Source organism: Delphinapterus leucas, chromosome 3 (genome assembly GCF_059928025.1).
Source record: "Delphinapterus leucas isolate spDelLeu-1000000601 "Yukka" chromosome 3, BTC_Dleu_Yukka2, whole genome shotgun sequence".
Taxonomy (NCBI): domain Eukaryota; kingdom Metazoa; phylum Chordata; class Mammalia; order Artiodactyla; family Monodontidae; genus Delphinapterus; species Delphinapterus leucas.
The window spans coordinates 35,791,364-35,805,936 of record NC_143131.1 but is presented as its reverse complement, the minus strand read 5'-3'; the positions used below and the strand labels follow the sequence as shown (position 1 = coordinate 35,805,936).

At 38.7% G+C, this 14,573-nt stretch overlaps 1 protein-coding gene across 1 annotated transcript in view; it reads left to right on the top strand.

The window, feature by feature from the left end:
- PLCXD3 (phosphatidylinositol specific phospholipase C X domain containing 3) overlaps positions 1-14,573 on the top strand; it is a 59,275-nt gene that overhangs the window by 37,549 nt on the left and 7,153 nt on the right. The window lies entirely within an intron of this gene.

Below are 14,573 nucleotides of genomic sequence, written 5' to 3'. Positions count from 1 at the left end.
TGCAGCTGCAGTTGTCACTGATTAAAGGGGAAAAGGCCAAAGAAATCACCCCCTGATAATTATGCATGATTGCAGGGGCCCAGAGACACACAGACACATTAGTACCTGGGAAATTATGATCAAATTAAATTCTGTTTGTATTCATTCTGCATGTTAACATTTTCTCTAAGGAATGGGAAATCTCTGAATTTGACTTTTTAAAACAATTGAACATCTGAAATGGATGCTATAACAACATTTAGCTTTGAAAGAGCATGTCAGGGACATGGAGTTGCACAAAGTACTATACAGAAGAGGCTGTGATGATGGAATAAATACCACCTCGCCACCACCACCCCACCCCCAGCTTCTGCTGGGCAATTTGGACTGGAAAAGTCTCCCATCAGAGTGGCCATGACAATTGTTTCCTTTAGAAGTAGGTTTAGATGTTCTGAGCTTCTGTTACATTATTCATAGCATAATGGTGTCCAGAGGGAAATCCTAACAGATGACCAATGTAAGACTATGTGGTCACTATTTCTAAGTAGTCTAGACTTGGTAGCCTTTCTACCAAGAGTAAGTGGAGGTACCCACATGATTCTGCATAGTGCACGGCACTAAGCATAAAGGAGGTTTTTCTCAGGTGATCTTCTCCCACTCTCCCTCTTGAAAAACAACCCTCAAACCACGATAGGACCTACCCCATTTGCATTTAAGAAATGGAAATGTAATTTTAATTTCTCTATCTCATTAAGGTTACCAAAGGCTACCCTTGATTCCTACTTGGGTGAAAGTCCATTGATCACAGAATTTCTTGCCATCTAAATTGAACACTTGTAGGTTGGGTTTCCCAAGAAATAGACTCTAAGGCTCTGAGATTTGTGGGCAGTTTTATTCCAGAGTTCACTTGGGATCCATGCCTATGGGAGAGTGACACAGGAACAGGATTGAGTAGAGGGAGGAGTCGGCTGTGATGCAGTCACAACAAAGGTCTTAGCCAAGCCTATAGGAAGCTCTGGAGCTGGGATGAACCTTCCGAGTTGTCCCACCTCGAGGCAAGTGCCTGTATACACTCCTTCCCAAAGATCAGTCATTGGATGCAGGTTGTCCCCATAAAGGGTGTGTGACCTTGAGTGATGTGACTAACTCTTTAGCTGAGGGCAATTCTCAGACGGAAACTCAGCTGACAGCTGACAGCCAACAACATTCCTAGCACTCATTGAGATGAGTGCTCTCAATCTGGAAGGGAAAATCTGGTCAGCTCTTCACAGCAGGCACTACACATCAATATAGAGAGTAACTTTTTCATAGAGTTACTTGCCTTCAAGTAATCTGAAAGTAGGAAAAATGAAGGTAGCTAACATTTATTTACTGTCTACTATGTACTAGGCACTTCAAGCATGAACACTAAGAATGGAGTAACAGCTATCATTTATTGAGTTATCACCACTCAAGTATTATGTTAAAATTTTATGCATGCTATTTCATTTAATCTCCACATTAATTCACTCTTTTTATTCTCTTTCACAAGTGAGGAAACTGAAGCTAGAAAAGTTTAAGTGACTTGCCTAAAGTTACATGAGTATTAGTGAGAGTGCCAGGATTTGAACTCAGTCTGCTGCAAAGTCCTCTTTCTTAAACTCTATGTTACACCACCTATCCATCTTGTATTGTTTTGTTTTAGTCTTGCAAAAACCCTAGGATTTACATATCATTATTATCCCCATTTTACAGTGAAAAACAACCTTCCCCAAAGTCACACATTACTAATAACTCAAATAGGGCTCTGTCTAATTCTAAAGCTCTTATTCTTTCTAGTGCCCCTGTATCAATTGTAGGCAGTCCATTAAGACTCAATAAATACTCACTTAACTTATGAGTACTTAGAGAGTAGTCTTTATTTAGCCTCATAAATATATAAGATTCCATGGAATATTTCCATTTGGAATTGGAATGTGTGCCAAGAAAGAGGCCAGCAGCTAGTTCATGAGGCCAAAAGAGGCTTCATGGACATCATTGTCAAATGTTTTCATGCAACTCTATTCAGAGCAATTAAACAATTTCTATTTGTAACAATTCAAGTATTTCCAGAATTAGTCCCATAATTAAGGCAAGGGCCATGTCTGACTCATCCCTGTACCTACCCCAACAATTGCTACATGATTAGTACTCAATAAAATCTATTGAAAGTGAGAGAGAATATATGAACATGATGGGGACAAACAGTTCCCAGGATTTCACCATCAAGAATCTCTACAGATGGATGGATAAAGAAGATGTGGTATATACACAATGGAATACTACTAAGCCATAAAAAAGAATGAAATTTTGCCATTTGCAACAACATGGATGGACTTGGAGGGTATTGTGCTAAGTGAGATAAGTCAGACAGAGAAAGACAAATACTGTATGATTTCACTTACATGTGGAACCTAAAAAATTCGACAAACTAGTGAATAAAACAAAAAAGAAGCAGATTCACAGATATAGAGAACAAACTAGTGGTTACCAGTGGGGAGAGGTAAGGGGAGAGGGGAAATATAGGGGTAGGGGAGTAAGAGGTACAAACTACTGTGTATAAAATAAGTACAAGGATATATAGTACAACACAGGGAATGTAACCAATATTTTATAATAACTATAAGTATAGTATAAGCTTTAAAAACTGTGAGTCACTTTATTGTACACCTGTAACTTATATAATATTGTACAGAAACTATAATTCAGTTTAAACAAAGAATCTCTTACACCATTTTTCCTCACAGAAACCATCTTCTCTTAATACATGTATATTTTATAGGTAATAATTTATCTCTCCATTGTTAAAATTAAAAGTATGCAGATTTCCACTAGAATTTCAAATAAGCAACAGATGGTCAGTACTAAACCTGAACTGATAAAATGGTTCTGCCCATTGTTAAGAAGAGCAGCATTTCAGTTAAGCTGTGTGACCACAGTTCATGGGTGACTGATTTCTTTTGTGACTTTCAACATTATTACCTTTGCTATCCCGAGATCCAGGATCCCCAGGTCAGGAACAATTGAGAGTGAAGGGATAAACCTAGATAGTCCTTGACATGTTTGTTCCAGGCAAAACCAGAAATGTTAAAACTTCTTTTCTGCACAGGTGAGCAGCAGCTCTTTCTCTGCAAATGGAAATCTTTCCAAAGAGGAGAAAGGACAGGCAGGTGCCAGCAAATAGAAACTGTATGCTTTGAGTAAAGTAAATTGCTTCTGAGCTTTGAGTCCCCAGATTCCTGGAGCATTTGTTCTGAGTGAGCGGCTATTTGGTACTGAGGAAGAGACTGTGAGGTGAGAACACTTGATCCCACACAGATGTGTTCATTATATTGAGACTCTACCCTTGAAAGAAAGCCCACTGTCTGCCTCATTGGCAGTCTAAATCTTATTAATACACTGAAGGGTCTCTTTGTTTAGAATGTACGAAGCTTTCTTTCTTCCTTCTCTCGCTTAGAAAATCAGCAGACAGAATAGTGCGGAGGCCCCATCGAGGGCTGGCTGCGCTCATATTCTGTCTCCTGCCAGGGTTTATGGCTTATTCTGAAACAGGGGCTGAAGGGAGTGATGGGCCTGAGGACACAGCACATTTTATGAACTCTAAACACCATTCTTCTTGCAGTTTATTTGATCTTATTTTAATTGAAAATGGATTTTTGATGGTTTTCTTCCTTGCCACAATAAAAAGGGCTACTTTTGCCATCATCAAAGGAAACAGATGGGGTCTTTTGCTTTGATTTGACTGCATTACTTTTTGTCAAACAAACACAAAGCTAAACTAAACTAACAAACTTCCAGGCATGAGAGGGAGGTGGGATTGTTCCCATGTCTTCTTGAGAACTTGGAATCTGTCCCTTTGAAAACTGAAGGTGGCTAGGATAGTTAGGGTGAAGGCGAGGGTCAGTCAGTCCCCCGATATTCCTGGTGTGACAGTGGCTCTTGTGTCCTTATCTTGTGGCCCCCCGGAGCATGTCAGCCCTCATGGCTGTGGCCGAGGTGTTATGAACAACCCCGACCTTACATCTGAATAGTACCCACATAGAGATCATCACCTTGTGCGGGGGTGTCTACCCCAAGTGTTCTCACACCTAATTTTCCAAATAGGAAAAATTGGGACTCACAGGGTTAATATAATTTATGCAAGATTATAAAACACAATAAAAGACATTACTATAGTCAGGGCCAGAACTGAAATTTCTCTCAACACCAATCCAGTTGACTTGATAGTTTTTGTTTGTTCATTTTTTTGTTTTTACTTTACATATAGTCTTTATTTTTTTTCTAACATCTTTATTGGAGTATAATTGCTTTACAATGGTGTGTTAGTTTCTGCTTTATAACAAAGTGAATCAACTATATATATACATATGTCCCCATATCCTCTCCCTCTTGCGTCTCCCCCCGACCCTCCCTATCCCACCTCGCTAGGTGGTCACAAAGCACTGAGCTGATCTCCCTGTGCTATGTGGCTGCTTCCCACTAGCTATCTATTTTATATTTGGTAGTGTATATATGTCAATCCCACTCTCTCACTTTGTCCCAGCTTACCCTTCCCCCTCCCCGTGTCCTCAAGTCCATTCTCTATGTCTGCATCTTTATTCCTGTCCTGCCCCTACGTTCTTCAGAACCATTTTTTTTTTAGATCCCATATATATGTGTTAGCATACGATATTTGTTTTTCTCTTTCTGACTTAATTCACTCTGTATGACAGACTCTAAGTCCATTCACCTCACTACAAATAACTCAATTTTGTTTCTTTTTATGGCTGAGTAATATTCCATTGTATATATGTGCCACATCTTCTTTATCCATTCGTCTGTCGATGGACACTTAGGTTGCTTCCATGTCCTGGCTATTGTAAATAAAGCTGCAATGAACATTGTGGTACATGACTCTTTTTGAATTATGGTTTTCTCAGGGTATTTGTATGGAAACACAAAAGACCCTGAATAGCCAAAGCAATCTTGAGAAAGAAAAACGGAGCTGGAGGAATCAGACTCCCTGAATTCAGACTATACTACAAAGCTACAGTAATCAAGACAGTATGGTACTGGTACAAAAACAGAAATATAGATCAATGGAACAGGATAGAAAGCCCAGAAATAAACCCATGCACCTATGGTCACCTTATCTTTGATAAAGGAGGCAAGAATATACAATGGAGAAAAGACAGCCTCTTCAATAAATGGTGCTCGTTGTTTGTTCTTAATAAATCTCTCTCTCTCCCCAACTAGAAGGTATAGACCAAGAGGGCAAGGGTTGGGTCTCTTTCTGAGCACCCTGGCGTCCTCAGCACACAGAATAATATGTAGCACATAAGAGGTGCTTTATAAATATGCATTGAACAGATGTCTTTATCAAGCTGCAGATGGAGTTTGAACTTGATTTGAGCAGAGAATCTGAGAAGGTTAAGGAGAGAGGGATTTCTTCCTTTCATGGCCACAGAGGGAAAAATTCAAACCAGCTATATGTTTAGTTGTAACTTTCATTATTTTCTGTTTTACACCTAAATAGTTGTGGGGATTTAGTTCTGAAAGTACATAGTGCTTGTCATAGGAAGACTTGGGAGGACTTTAGTCTCTTATTCAAGAAAGCCCAAGTCCTCTAAAATCTCTAGAGTTGATTTTAGGGCATTTGTTTTGCAGATCATTCACATGACTTCATTCTTTCTCTGAGTGCAATCTCAGGGGAAAAAGGTTTTTTTTTCCAAAAATGAGTTATTTTTATCAGGCATAAATCAGATATGCTCCTTTCTAAACAGAAACAGGTTTAGCAAAAAATGCTAAGCCTTGTCTTCATGCAAGTTACAATCTCTGAGATACATCCATCTGTCTATCTGAAGTTATTCTGAAGCCCTTTCTGGGGTTTAAAACTACAGATGCAAAGGCCCTGCCTTTTATCAATCACTGTATATTCAGTGCATGAAATACCAACCTTTTGGGAAAGAGTTTCTTTTTGTTTCATCTTTCCCTCCTTTACATTTTCAAGTGAAATTTCTAAGCCTTCAGAAATGGCTAGATTGACAGGAAATCACATTTTAAATATGTCAGACTTGAGTTGAATTAGTTGGTCCTGAGTGACTCAGTTGCCCAAGGGAAGAAAGACCTGTGATCATTATTTTAAATTTTGCAGACAAGTGAAGCCTCCATTTCTCAGGAGAGGCTGGGTTTAAGAAAGGCAGTAACAAGGCTCTGACATTTCATTGTAATCTTTATTTCCAAGGGCATCAGAGAGTTCTGTAAAAATTAATTTAATTTAAAGATTCTATTTCGTTCAACAAAAGAAACATTTCATTGAAAATTAAATATATTCAAATAAAATTCACTGAAAGATTCAAGTGTTTTATTATCCACATTGTTCATTCATAACCACAAAATACAACAGTTTAGAGAATTTAGAGAAGTAGCATATATAAAATGCATTTTTTATAAAGTATTAGGTATACACACACACTTGAATATGAATTTGACATGGGTTCCTAATAAATTTAATTCTAATTAAATGATAGGTAATTATAATTAACAATAAATTGATAGTAAATAAAGAAATCTGTTTAATTAAGTTTAATGCTAATAAACTTTATTCTTAGAGAGATGATGACTACTATTGTCATTATTAACACAGACTCTCAGGACACTTTACGTGTAATGCAGGAAAAGTCATTTTGCAAATTGACTGTTCAATTTGGAAATTTGCCAGTAAGACCTGCCAAGTACAGAAAAGTTAAAATCCTTCAAGTTAATTTTTAAAAGACTTTTGTTCAGCAAAATAGCAGTGAATTCACAAACTAAAATCTGTGGCAATAGCCACGGTGAGGAAAACTGAGCAGTCTTTCCATGAATTATGTTACTGCCTGCACTTTTATTCTAAAACTCAACCTTTTGTTTCTAAAAATAAAATCTATTTATTCAATACAAATTTATTGAGTACTCAGTCTATGCCAAGTGCTATGCTGAGCCTTTGGGCTCCAACAATGAGAAAACAGACAGTCTTTGTCCTCAAAGCCACTGCTGTCTAGATAGGGGGCAGGTGTTGATCAAGCATGTAAATATAATTACAATTCTGACTAGTGTTTTGAAGAAGTGACATTTAAACTATCACCTGAAAGAAAAGTGAGTGAGTTGGTCAAGTGAAGGGGCAGGGAAGATGAGGTTTTCTTGGTGAAGAAAAAAAAAAAAAAACAGCGAACAAACAACAGCCCTTACAATGTTCCCTGAGGAAAATTAGGCTGGTCAAAATGAGTAAGACTGTGGATGTGGCTAGAATTCAGTGAGGGAGAGAGGGACCAGAGATGAAACTGGAGGAGCAGCTAGTAGCTGCTGTTCAGAGCCTATAGACCAGTTAAGAATTTTTATCTTTACGCTAAAAGCAGTGAGGGGTGATTGAAGCATCCTAAGTAGGAGACTGACATGAATTAATAAGTCAGGGTCAGCACACTGAGGGTTACTGAACTCAGCACTTCCAATTCCTAAATCTTTTCCTTTAAATCTTTTCAAAATTGTTTCTCAAAGCTAGAACATCAGAAGACCTGGCTCCCACATCGCTGCTCTCCTGTTGCTTCCTTGGAGGAAGGTTTTCTGATTCCTGTAGACTTGCCTGTTTCTTCTCTAAGAAGCCTGCAAACTGTTTGAAGATGCCTTTCCTCAGGAGAGCTCCATATTCTGGAGAAGGGCTCTGAGGTTTCACGTACCAAATTTTGGTTCTGGACCTGCTCTTTTGCTAACTTAAGTTAGAATCTATGATGGGAAAAGCATATTTGGACGTTTGCCCCAATTATGTGCCCCCCCAAAAAAACCCTTCCAAGGATACTTCCCTAAAGCTTCATTGCCGGTCTTGCCCTTATACACAAGGACATCCCCCCCACCCACTTTCTATCATTGATAGGAAATTGTGAAGGTTGGAAAGAAATCCCGCAGGCTCATTTTTACATCACAACTGTGTTATGGCTGGGTGTTGCCCTCAGAATTCCCTGCTGCCTTCCTTCTTTGAGACTCTGGAGCAGGGCATTGCCTGGGCTGTCACTCAGTGGATATTCAATACATTACCACTCACAGAGAGCCAGGCACTCATCTAAGCACTTTAATCCTCATTAATATGCTAATGTAATAGATGATAAAACTGAGGCTTAGAGTGTCAACTAACTTGCTCATAATTAATGCCGGTGCTGAGACTTGAGCAGAAACAGTCTGGCTCCAGATTTGACACTAGTGCTAGGATTTTATTTAAATTTTTCTTTATCTTGAAATGATTCTCCTGGTAGTCAGTGAGGTCTTGTGAATAAACAGACTAAATCCACACTGTAAATCCAGCATCTAATGAAAATGAGAGATTAAGAAAAAGAGGGGCATTTAAAAGACAACATTGCAGTACCTATTTAGTCACATCTTTCTATGTGACTATAGGAGACCAAAGGAGACTATTCCATAAATAGATACTAAAATATTAATATACAAATTCAAAGAGAATTTAGTAATCTCCTCAGACTACATAATTTCACTAAGAAATATTTTCCTTCATAATATTAGTGAATGCTCTTCAAATTTCTGCTAGCAACTTTTTGGTTATAAAGGTGGAACTAATATGAAAAAATGAATGAATGAATGAGCAAATGAGGGCTTTTTAGGATCTCGTAGCAATCTGAGAACTTCCAAAGGGAACTTCCTAAGCTCTTTATTTATAAGTGAAGAGAATACAAGTTTCAGTGCCATTAGATGATAGACTTTGTATGGAATTAATATTAGATTCTTCATTGCATGGGAAAATCAAAGAACTCTTCTTTAGACGAAATCAACAGCAAACCTAAGTGCATATAAAGGGAAGCTCTGACTTCACAGGTTGTTAAAGGAGGCATTAACCATCTGGCCCAACACATTCCTGTTCCTCCCCTATTCCAGTCAGTCCCCCTAGTGTCCCCACACCTCCATGGCGCCTACTCTCTGGTCACCTTGTCTTTTCTAATCATGTCCTCTCTTTCATGCCCATATGCTTTTTTTAAAAAAATACTTTATTGAGGTCTGACATATAAAATGCTGTACATTTTTAATGTATACAACTCGATGAGTTTGGAGATAGGTACATACCCATGAAACCATCATCATCAAGGCTATAAATATATCCATCACCTCCCAAAGTTTCCTCCTGACCCCTTTATTATTTTTTTATGTGTGTGTGTGGTAAGAGCACTTAACATAGGATCTACCCTCTTAGCAAATCTTAGTATACAGTACAGTTTTGTTAGGAGGGCATTATGCTAAGTGAAATAAGCCAGACAGAGAAATACAAATACTATGTGATCTCAGTTATATGTGTAATCAAAAACAGTCAAACTCATAGAAGCAGAGAATAGAATGGTGTTCACAGGTGCTGGAGAGAGGGAGAAATGGGGAGGTGATGATTAACGTGTACAAAGTTTCTGTTATGAGAGATAAGTTCTGGAGATCTACTATACAGCCCATATTCTATTGGATGTGCTATTCCCTTTTCTTGAAATGCTTTCTTCTTCTTCATCTAAAAAGTCTTGACCAAGCTCATATGTCACCTATTTTGTGACATGCTCATTAAATTTCTCCATAATTTCTCCCAAGTGAAATAAATTATTTTACCTACATGCTCCCATAGAATCCTATGCCCATGTCTGTTGTGCCATATTGTATTGTCATGGTTGGTTCACATCCATTTTACTTGTTAGACTTTGAGACAGCTGAGACCAGGATTTCTAGGTAACATTTGAGTTCAATAAATGTGCTATTTTCCTTTTGGGTCCCAGGGATTGTGGCAAGTACAGGGGATATTTTGATGACTATGATATGATTTTTGTTTTTTGAAAAGTGTGCAGGTGCTGATAGAAATAGGCATGGAAGTGGAAAATCTGAATGCCATGTGCAGTGTGTAGTTACAGAACTGTGCTTATGGAGATAAAGCATCAAGAAAAGAGTTCTTCACCCAGATTTGGACTTGAGGGATGGAGATGCTGCCTGGGCCAAGTCTTGAAGGGCAAGCAGAAATTAGACCAAGAAGGGTACTGAAAGAAAGAATGGTATTTCATATAGAGAGAAGCCCTGAAAAAAAAAAAAAAAAGAGGCATGAAACCACAGGGTATGTTTGGGAGAAAACATAAGCATTTCAGTATTGCTAGAGAAAAAATGAGCATGTAGGAAGTAGCAACAAATGCAGCCGAAGAGAGGTGAGTGTGGTGGATGTGTGAGGGAGGATGGAGGGACTCATATATACTGATCAAGAGCCTATGCATCTTGTAGGTGACAGAAGACTTTGCAGTGTTCGTGTAGAAGAATAATGCATTTGGTTGAGAGAAAGAGTGCTGTGACTGTAGTGTAGAAAAGGCACGAAAAAACAGTTTGGTGGCAGGGCTGTGGCAACGTTTCTTGGAGAGAGGTGAGGAAGGTCTGAACCCCAAAATGGCTCTAGAACGCTGTCTTCCACAGATACAGTATATCTTTGTTGAATGAGTGATTTTTTAAAATTAAAGTTAAACCAGTTTTTCTTTTTAATTTTTTAAAAATTAAAAAAAAATTTATATTGGAGTATGGTTGATTAACAATGTTGTGCTAGTTTCAGGTGTACAGAAAAGTGATTCAGTTATACGTGTACATATATCTACTCAATTTTAGAGTCTTTTCCCATATAGGTCATTACAGAATATTGAGTAGAGCTCCCTGTGCTATACAGTAGGTCTTTGTTAACCAGTTTGTCTTATACCATGAAAATTATTACACTGAGACAATACTTTATTACCACCAGAGTAGGCTTTTCAATTTACTCTAATTACCTAATATAAAAATTGATTCTCAGGAGGGCAAATTTACTCTTTTTACGTAAAAAGCACAGGTATATACAAACAACTTATAAACATATTTAGAGTCTATCTGTGGTATTAAAATTTTATTGAGAAGGAGGGTGAGGAGGGAAAAAATATTTTAAAAGGCTCCATAAGGGGGAAATAATTTTAAAAGTTTAAGAAATGCCACTCTAAATAATCATCATAACTTCAGTAGCATTTGCTAGTTTTTTGTTTTTGTTTTTTTTTTTGCGGTACGTGGGCCTCTCACTGTTGTGGCCTCTCCCGTTGTAGAGCACAGGCTCCGGACGCGCAGGCTCAGCGGCCATGGCTCACGGGCCCAGCCGCTCCGCAGCATGTGGGATCTTCCCGGACCGGGGCACGAACCCGTGTCCCCTGCATCGGCAGGCGGACTCTCAACCACTGCGCCACCAGGGAAGCCCCATTTGCTAGTTTTAATCCAGTATACTGAGTCTTTTTGTTTAACATAATTCTACTTAAGTCTGTCTGAGTATTTCATATTCAACTTGGTGTTATTGCTTGTTTTGTCTTTGGTATCATACTGACTTACAAAACTATATCTGAACAGAAAAAGAGAAATATTCCCATGATTCAGAGAAACAGCATTTAAATGTAAAACTCCTATTTCACCTGAGGCCTAAAAGCTATTCCAAGATGATATTTCATCAATCCTCAAAGCAATCTATTTTATAGAGAAACAGAGAAGAGCACTCATATTCTCCTAACATAGCTCCATGGGGATAACGATTAGTTGTTCTAAATACAGGCCCAGGAATTTCAGTCTTAGAGCAGTAGTGGGCATCTGAGTATCTCTTTCTGTGATGGTCATGGTTCTAAAATGGGGGTTCTGTTGCTCAGGAGCCTCCCAAAACCTAGTACCCTAGGGATCTGGTAAGCCAGCTACTTGGTTAAACTTAATACATCAGCATCACGCTTCTCTACCCCACCTCTCACGTCTCAAAGTGAGTATATCTGCTAGAGAACTATTCTTCCCAGGAAATGCACTCGTTCTGATACTTTTTCCAAAGAGTGTCTGCTTTTTCTAAAATGCCAAGGTGATACTATATTCACAACAGAGATATAACCATCTGCCCTAGCAAGTGCAGAAGAGAAAGTAATGGAATTCAAACCCAAGTGGCTGCATACACATTGCCACGGCATCTGTCTTTCTAACGAACTTGAAAACACTGAGCCTGTGCTCTAGGGATCCAGATTTTTCATTTCAAGATAGAATTCTCTTCTGAAGCTGTTGTTGTGAAGACCAAATTTCTCCACCTGCCAGTCTATTTTCTGAAGGCAATGGACCTTTTATTTATATATTTATTTATTTATTTATTTTGGTAATGGACCTTTTAAATCAATGTTATGCTCTTTTAGAAGCACTTGTATCCTCCTCTATCTGTATGCTGAAAAATGTGGATCTGAATTTTTAAGGTATTACTCACAGGATGAATGTAGTCCAAGGCAGTTGATTCAGTTTTGCCTGGATGGGTCAAGCTTGACTGGATACACTTTCTGAGGTCTGGAGAAAGACACACATATTACATTCTATGCTTCAACCTCACAAACCAAAAGAAGCATGGATTTCTTTTCTCCTTTATTTTCATGACACTACCTGCTCCTAATTTTCATCGTACTTCTATACCTACTTCTCTCTTTTTTTAATTGAATCAACTTTTCTGCCCATGTTGTTGATTTTCAAATTTTCTCTTCTCGTCCTTCTTTATACTATCTTCCCAGGTCATTTTATCCACTCTCATAGCTCTAACTATTCTTTCTATGTAATGACCCTTGACCAGCTCTATGTCCTGAATATCAGAACTGTACTTAACTGTGAATTAAGATCTCAACTCATATGTCCCAAAGTCACCTCAAAGTCAACATGTCTCAGATTGATCTTAGCACATCCACTGGAAAGCCTTCAGTGCTGTCTTTCCAAGATTAGCGAATGATGCTCACCTGCCAGAATACCGCTAGAAATCTAGGCATCATTCATGGCTTCTTTCTCCCTCTCCATCTACATCCAATCCCACACCAGTCAAATGTTGTCATTTTATCTCCTCAGTTCCTTTCAAATATATCTATTGTTTCCACTGAGATGTAAGCTACCATTATCTCTGGTCTGGCTTCCTTCCACAGCTCCTTAATTGTTAGCCCTGATCCCAGTCTTGCTTTCTTCCATTCATTTGTTCACAATGAAGGCAGACCACTCTGTCTGAATCACAAGTCTAAGCATATTATTTCCCTGGTTAACAGCTTTCAGTTGGTCTACATTTCTGAAAGCCCTCTATCATCCGGTTCCTTCTTATTTCTCCAACATTTTTAAGACTTCCTTAAATTTTGTAACTTCTCTGAGATTCTTAATTTCATCATTGTCTCTCTACCCACTCACTTCTCTCTCTCCCTCCATCTCATCCAGGAAATTAATGTCCACATGTATTTCCTCACTCTTTCATTGTCATTGCACTACCATCTCTCAGACCTCAGTTCATTTATCCCTTTTTCATGTCAACCTCCCTTCCCGCTCCCTTAGGTCATAGTGGTTTCTCTTCAATATGCTGTCATAGGATATTGCATCTTTCCTAACATCTCCTGGATCTGTCTGCACGCCCTACTCCTAAGCACGCCCTATTCCTGTCAATGAATGAAGGAATGCTATTTCTTCTGTCTGAAAATGCACTGCATCACCCTGTTCCCACCTTTACCCAGCTAAATCTCCCTAATCCCTCAACATTCAGGGAGCGCTCTTCTGAAAAGTTTTTCCTGACTTGGCAAGCTAGGCTAGGTGACTCTCCACTATGCTGTCATGGTAATGAATCATCTTTTATAATTAAGTCAGATCATAACACTCTTTTGCTCAAGATCCTCCAAAGACGCCCCATTTTGCTCAGAGTAAACCTCAAAACCCTTATAATAGCCTACAGTGCTCTACAGCATCTGTCTCCCTTTCCTTATTATTTCTCTAACTTCATCTTTTAAGACTTTCTTCTTTCTTTTGCCACATTTAGGCATGCTACCATTTCAGGGCCATGGCAGGAACTGAAACGCTTTCCCTAGCTTTCTACATGACAACTCCCTTGTCTCCTTCAAACCCTCGCACAAATGTCCTCTTGTCAATGGACCTGCATAAGCACCTATTTTAAGTTGCGATCTGCTCCACACCTCTCTATCTATGCACTCCAAATCCTCCTTTTTTGCTGCGTTTTAATAGCACTTATTCCTTCCTATCAAATGATATAATTAATTTATGATTATTAGTCATCGTTTGTCTTTCCTTATTAGACTGTAAGCTCCACACAGGTGGATATTTGTATCTGCTTTGTTCACTCAAGTTTTCCAAGTGCCTTCAAGGGTGTCTGGAACAGAAGAGGTGATCAGTAAATATGTTTAAAGGATGAGCATTGATTGTGCTATACAGTATTAAAATTTTCTTCCTTGTCCACCTGCCCACCACCAAACCATGCACTTGTCAAATGCAGGGAGTTTTGCCCTTAAATCTATTTACAATATCCAGCATATTTGCTGAAAATCGTGGGTTCATAATAAATGTTTGCTAAGTGCATGTATGCATCTCTGACCTCACTACCCCATAGCTTTGCAGGGTTTGCAATCACACTATACCAAACTAGAATATGAGTTCAAGAATGTTGTTTCCTTAGTAGAGAAGCTTCTCTATAAATTCTCATGGCATCTGAGATCTCCAAAGATGGAGTCCAATGTGGACCAAGGTAGTGACTACAGCCATCCTTCCATATCCTA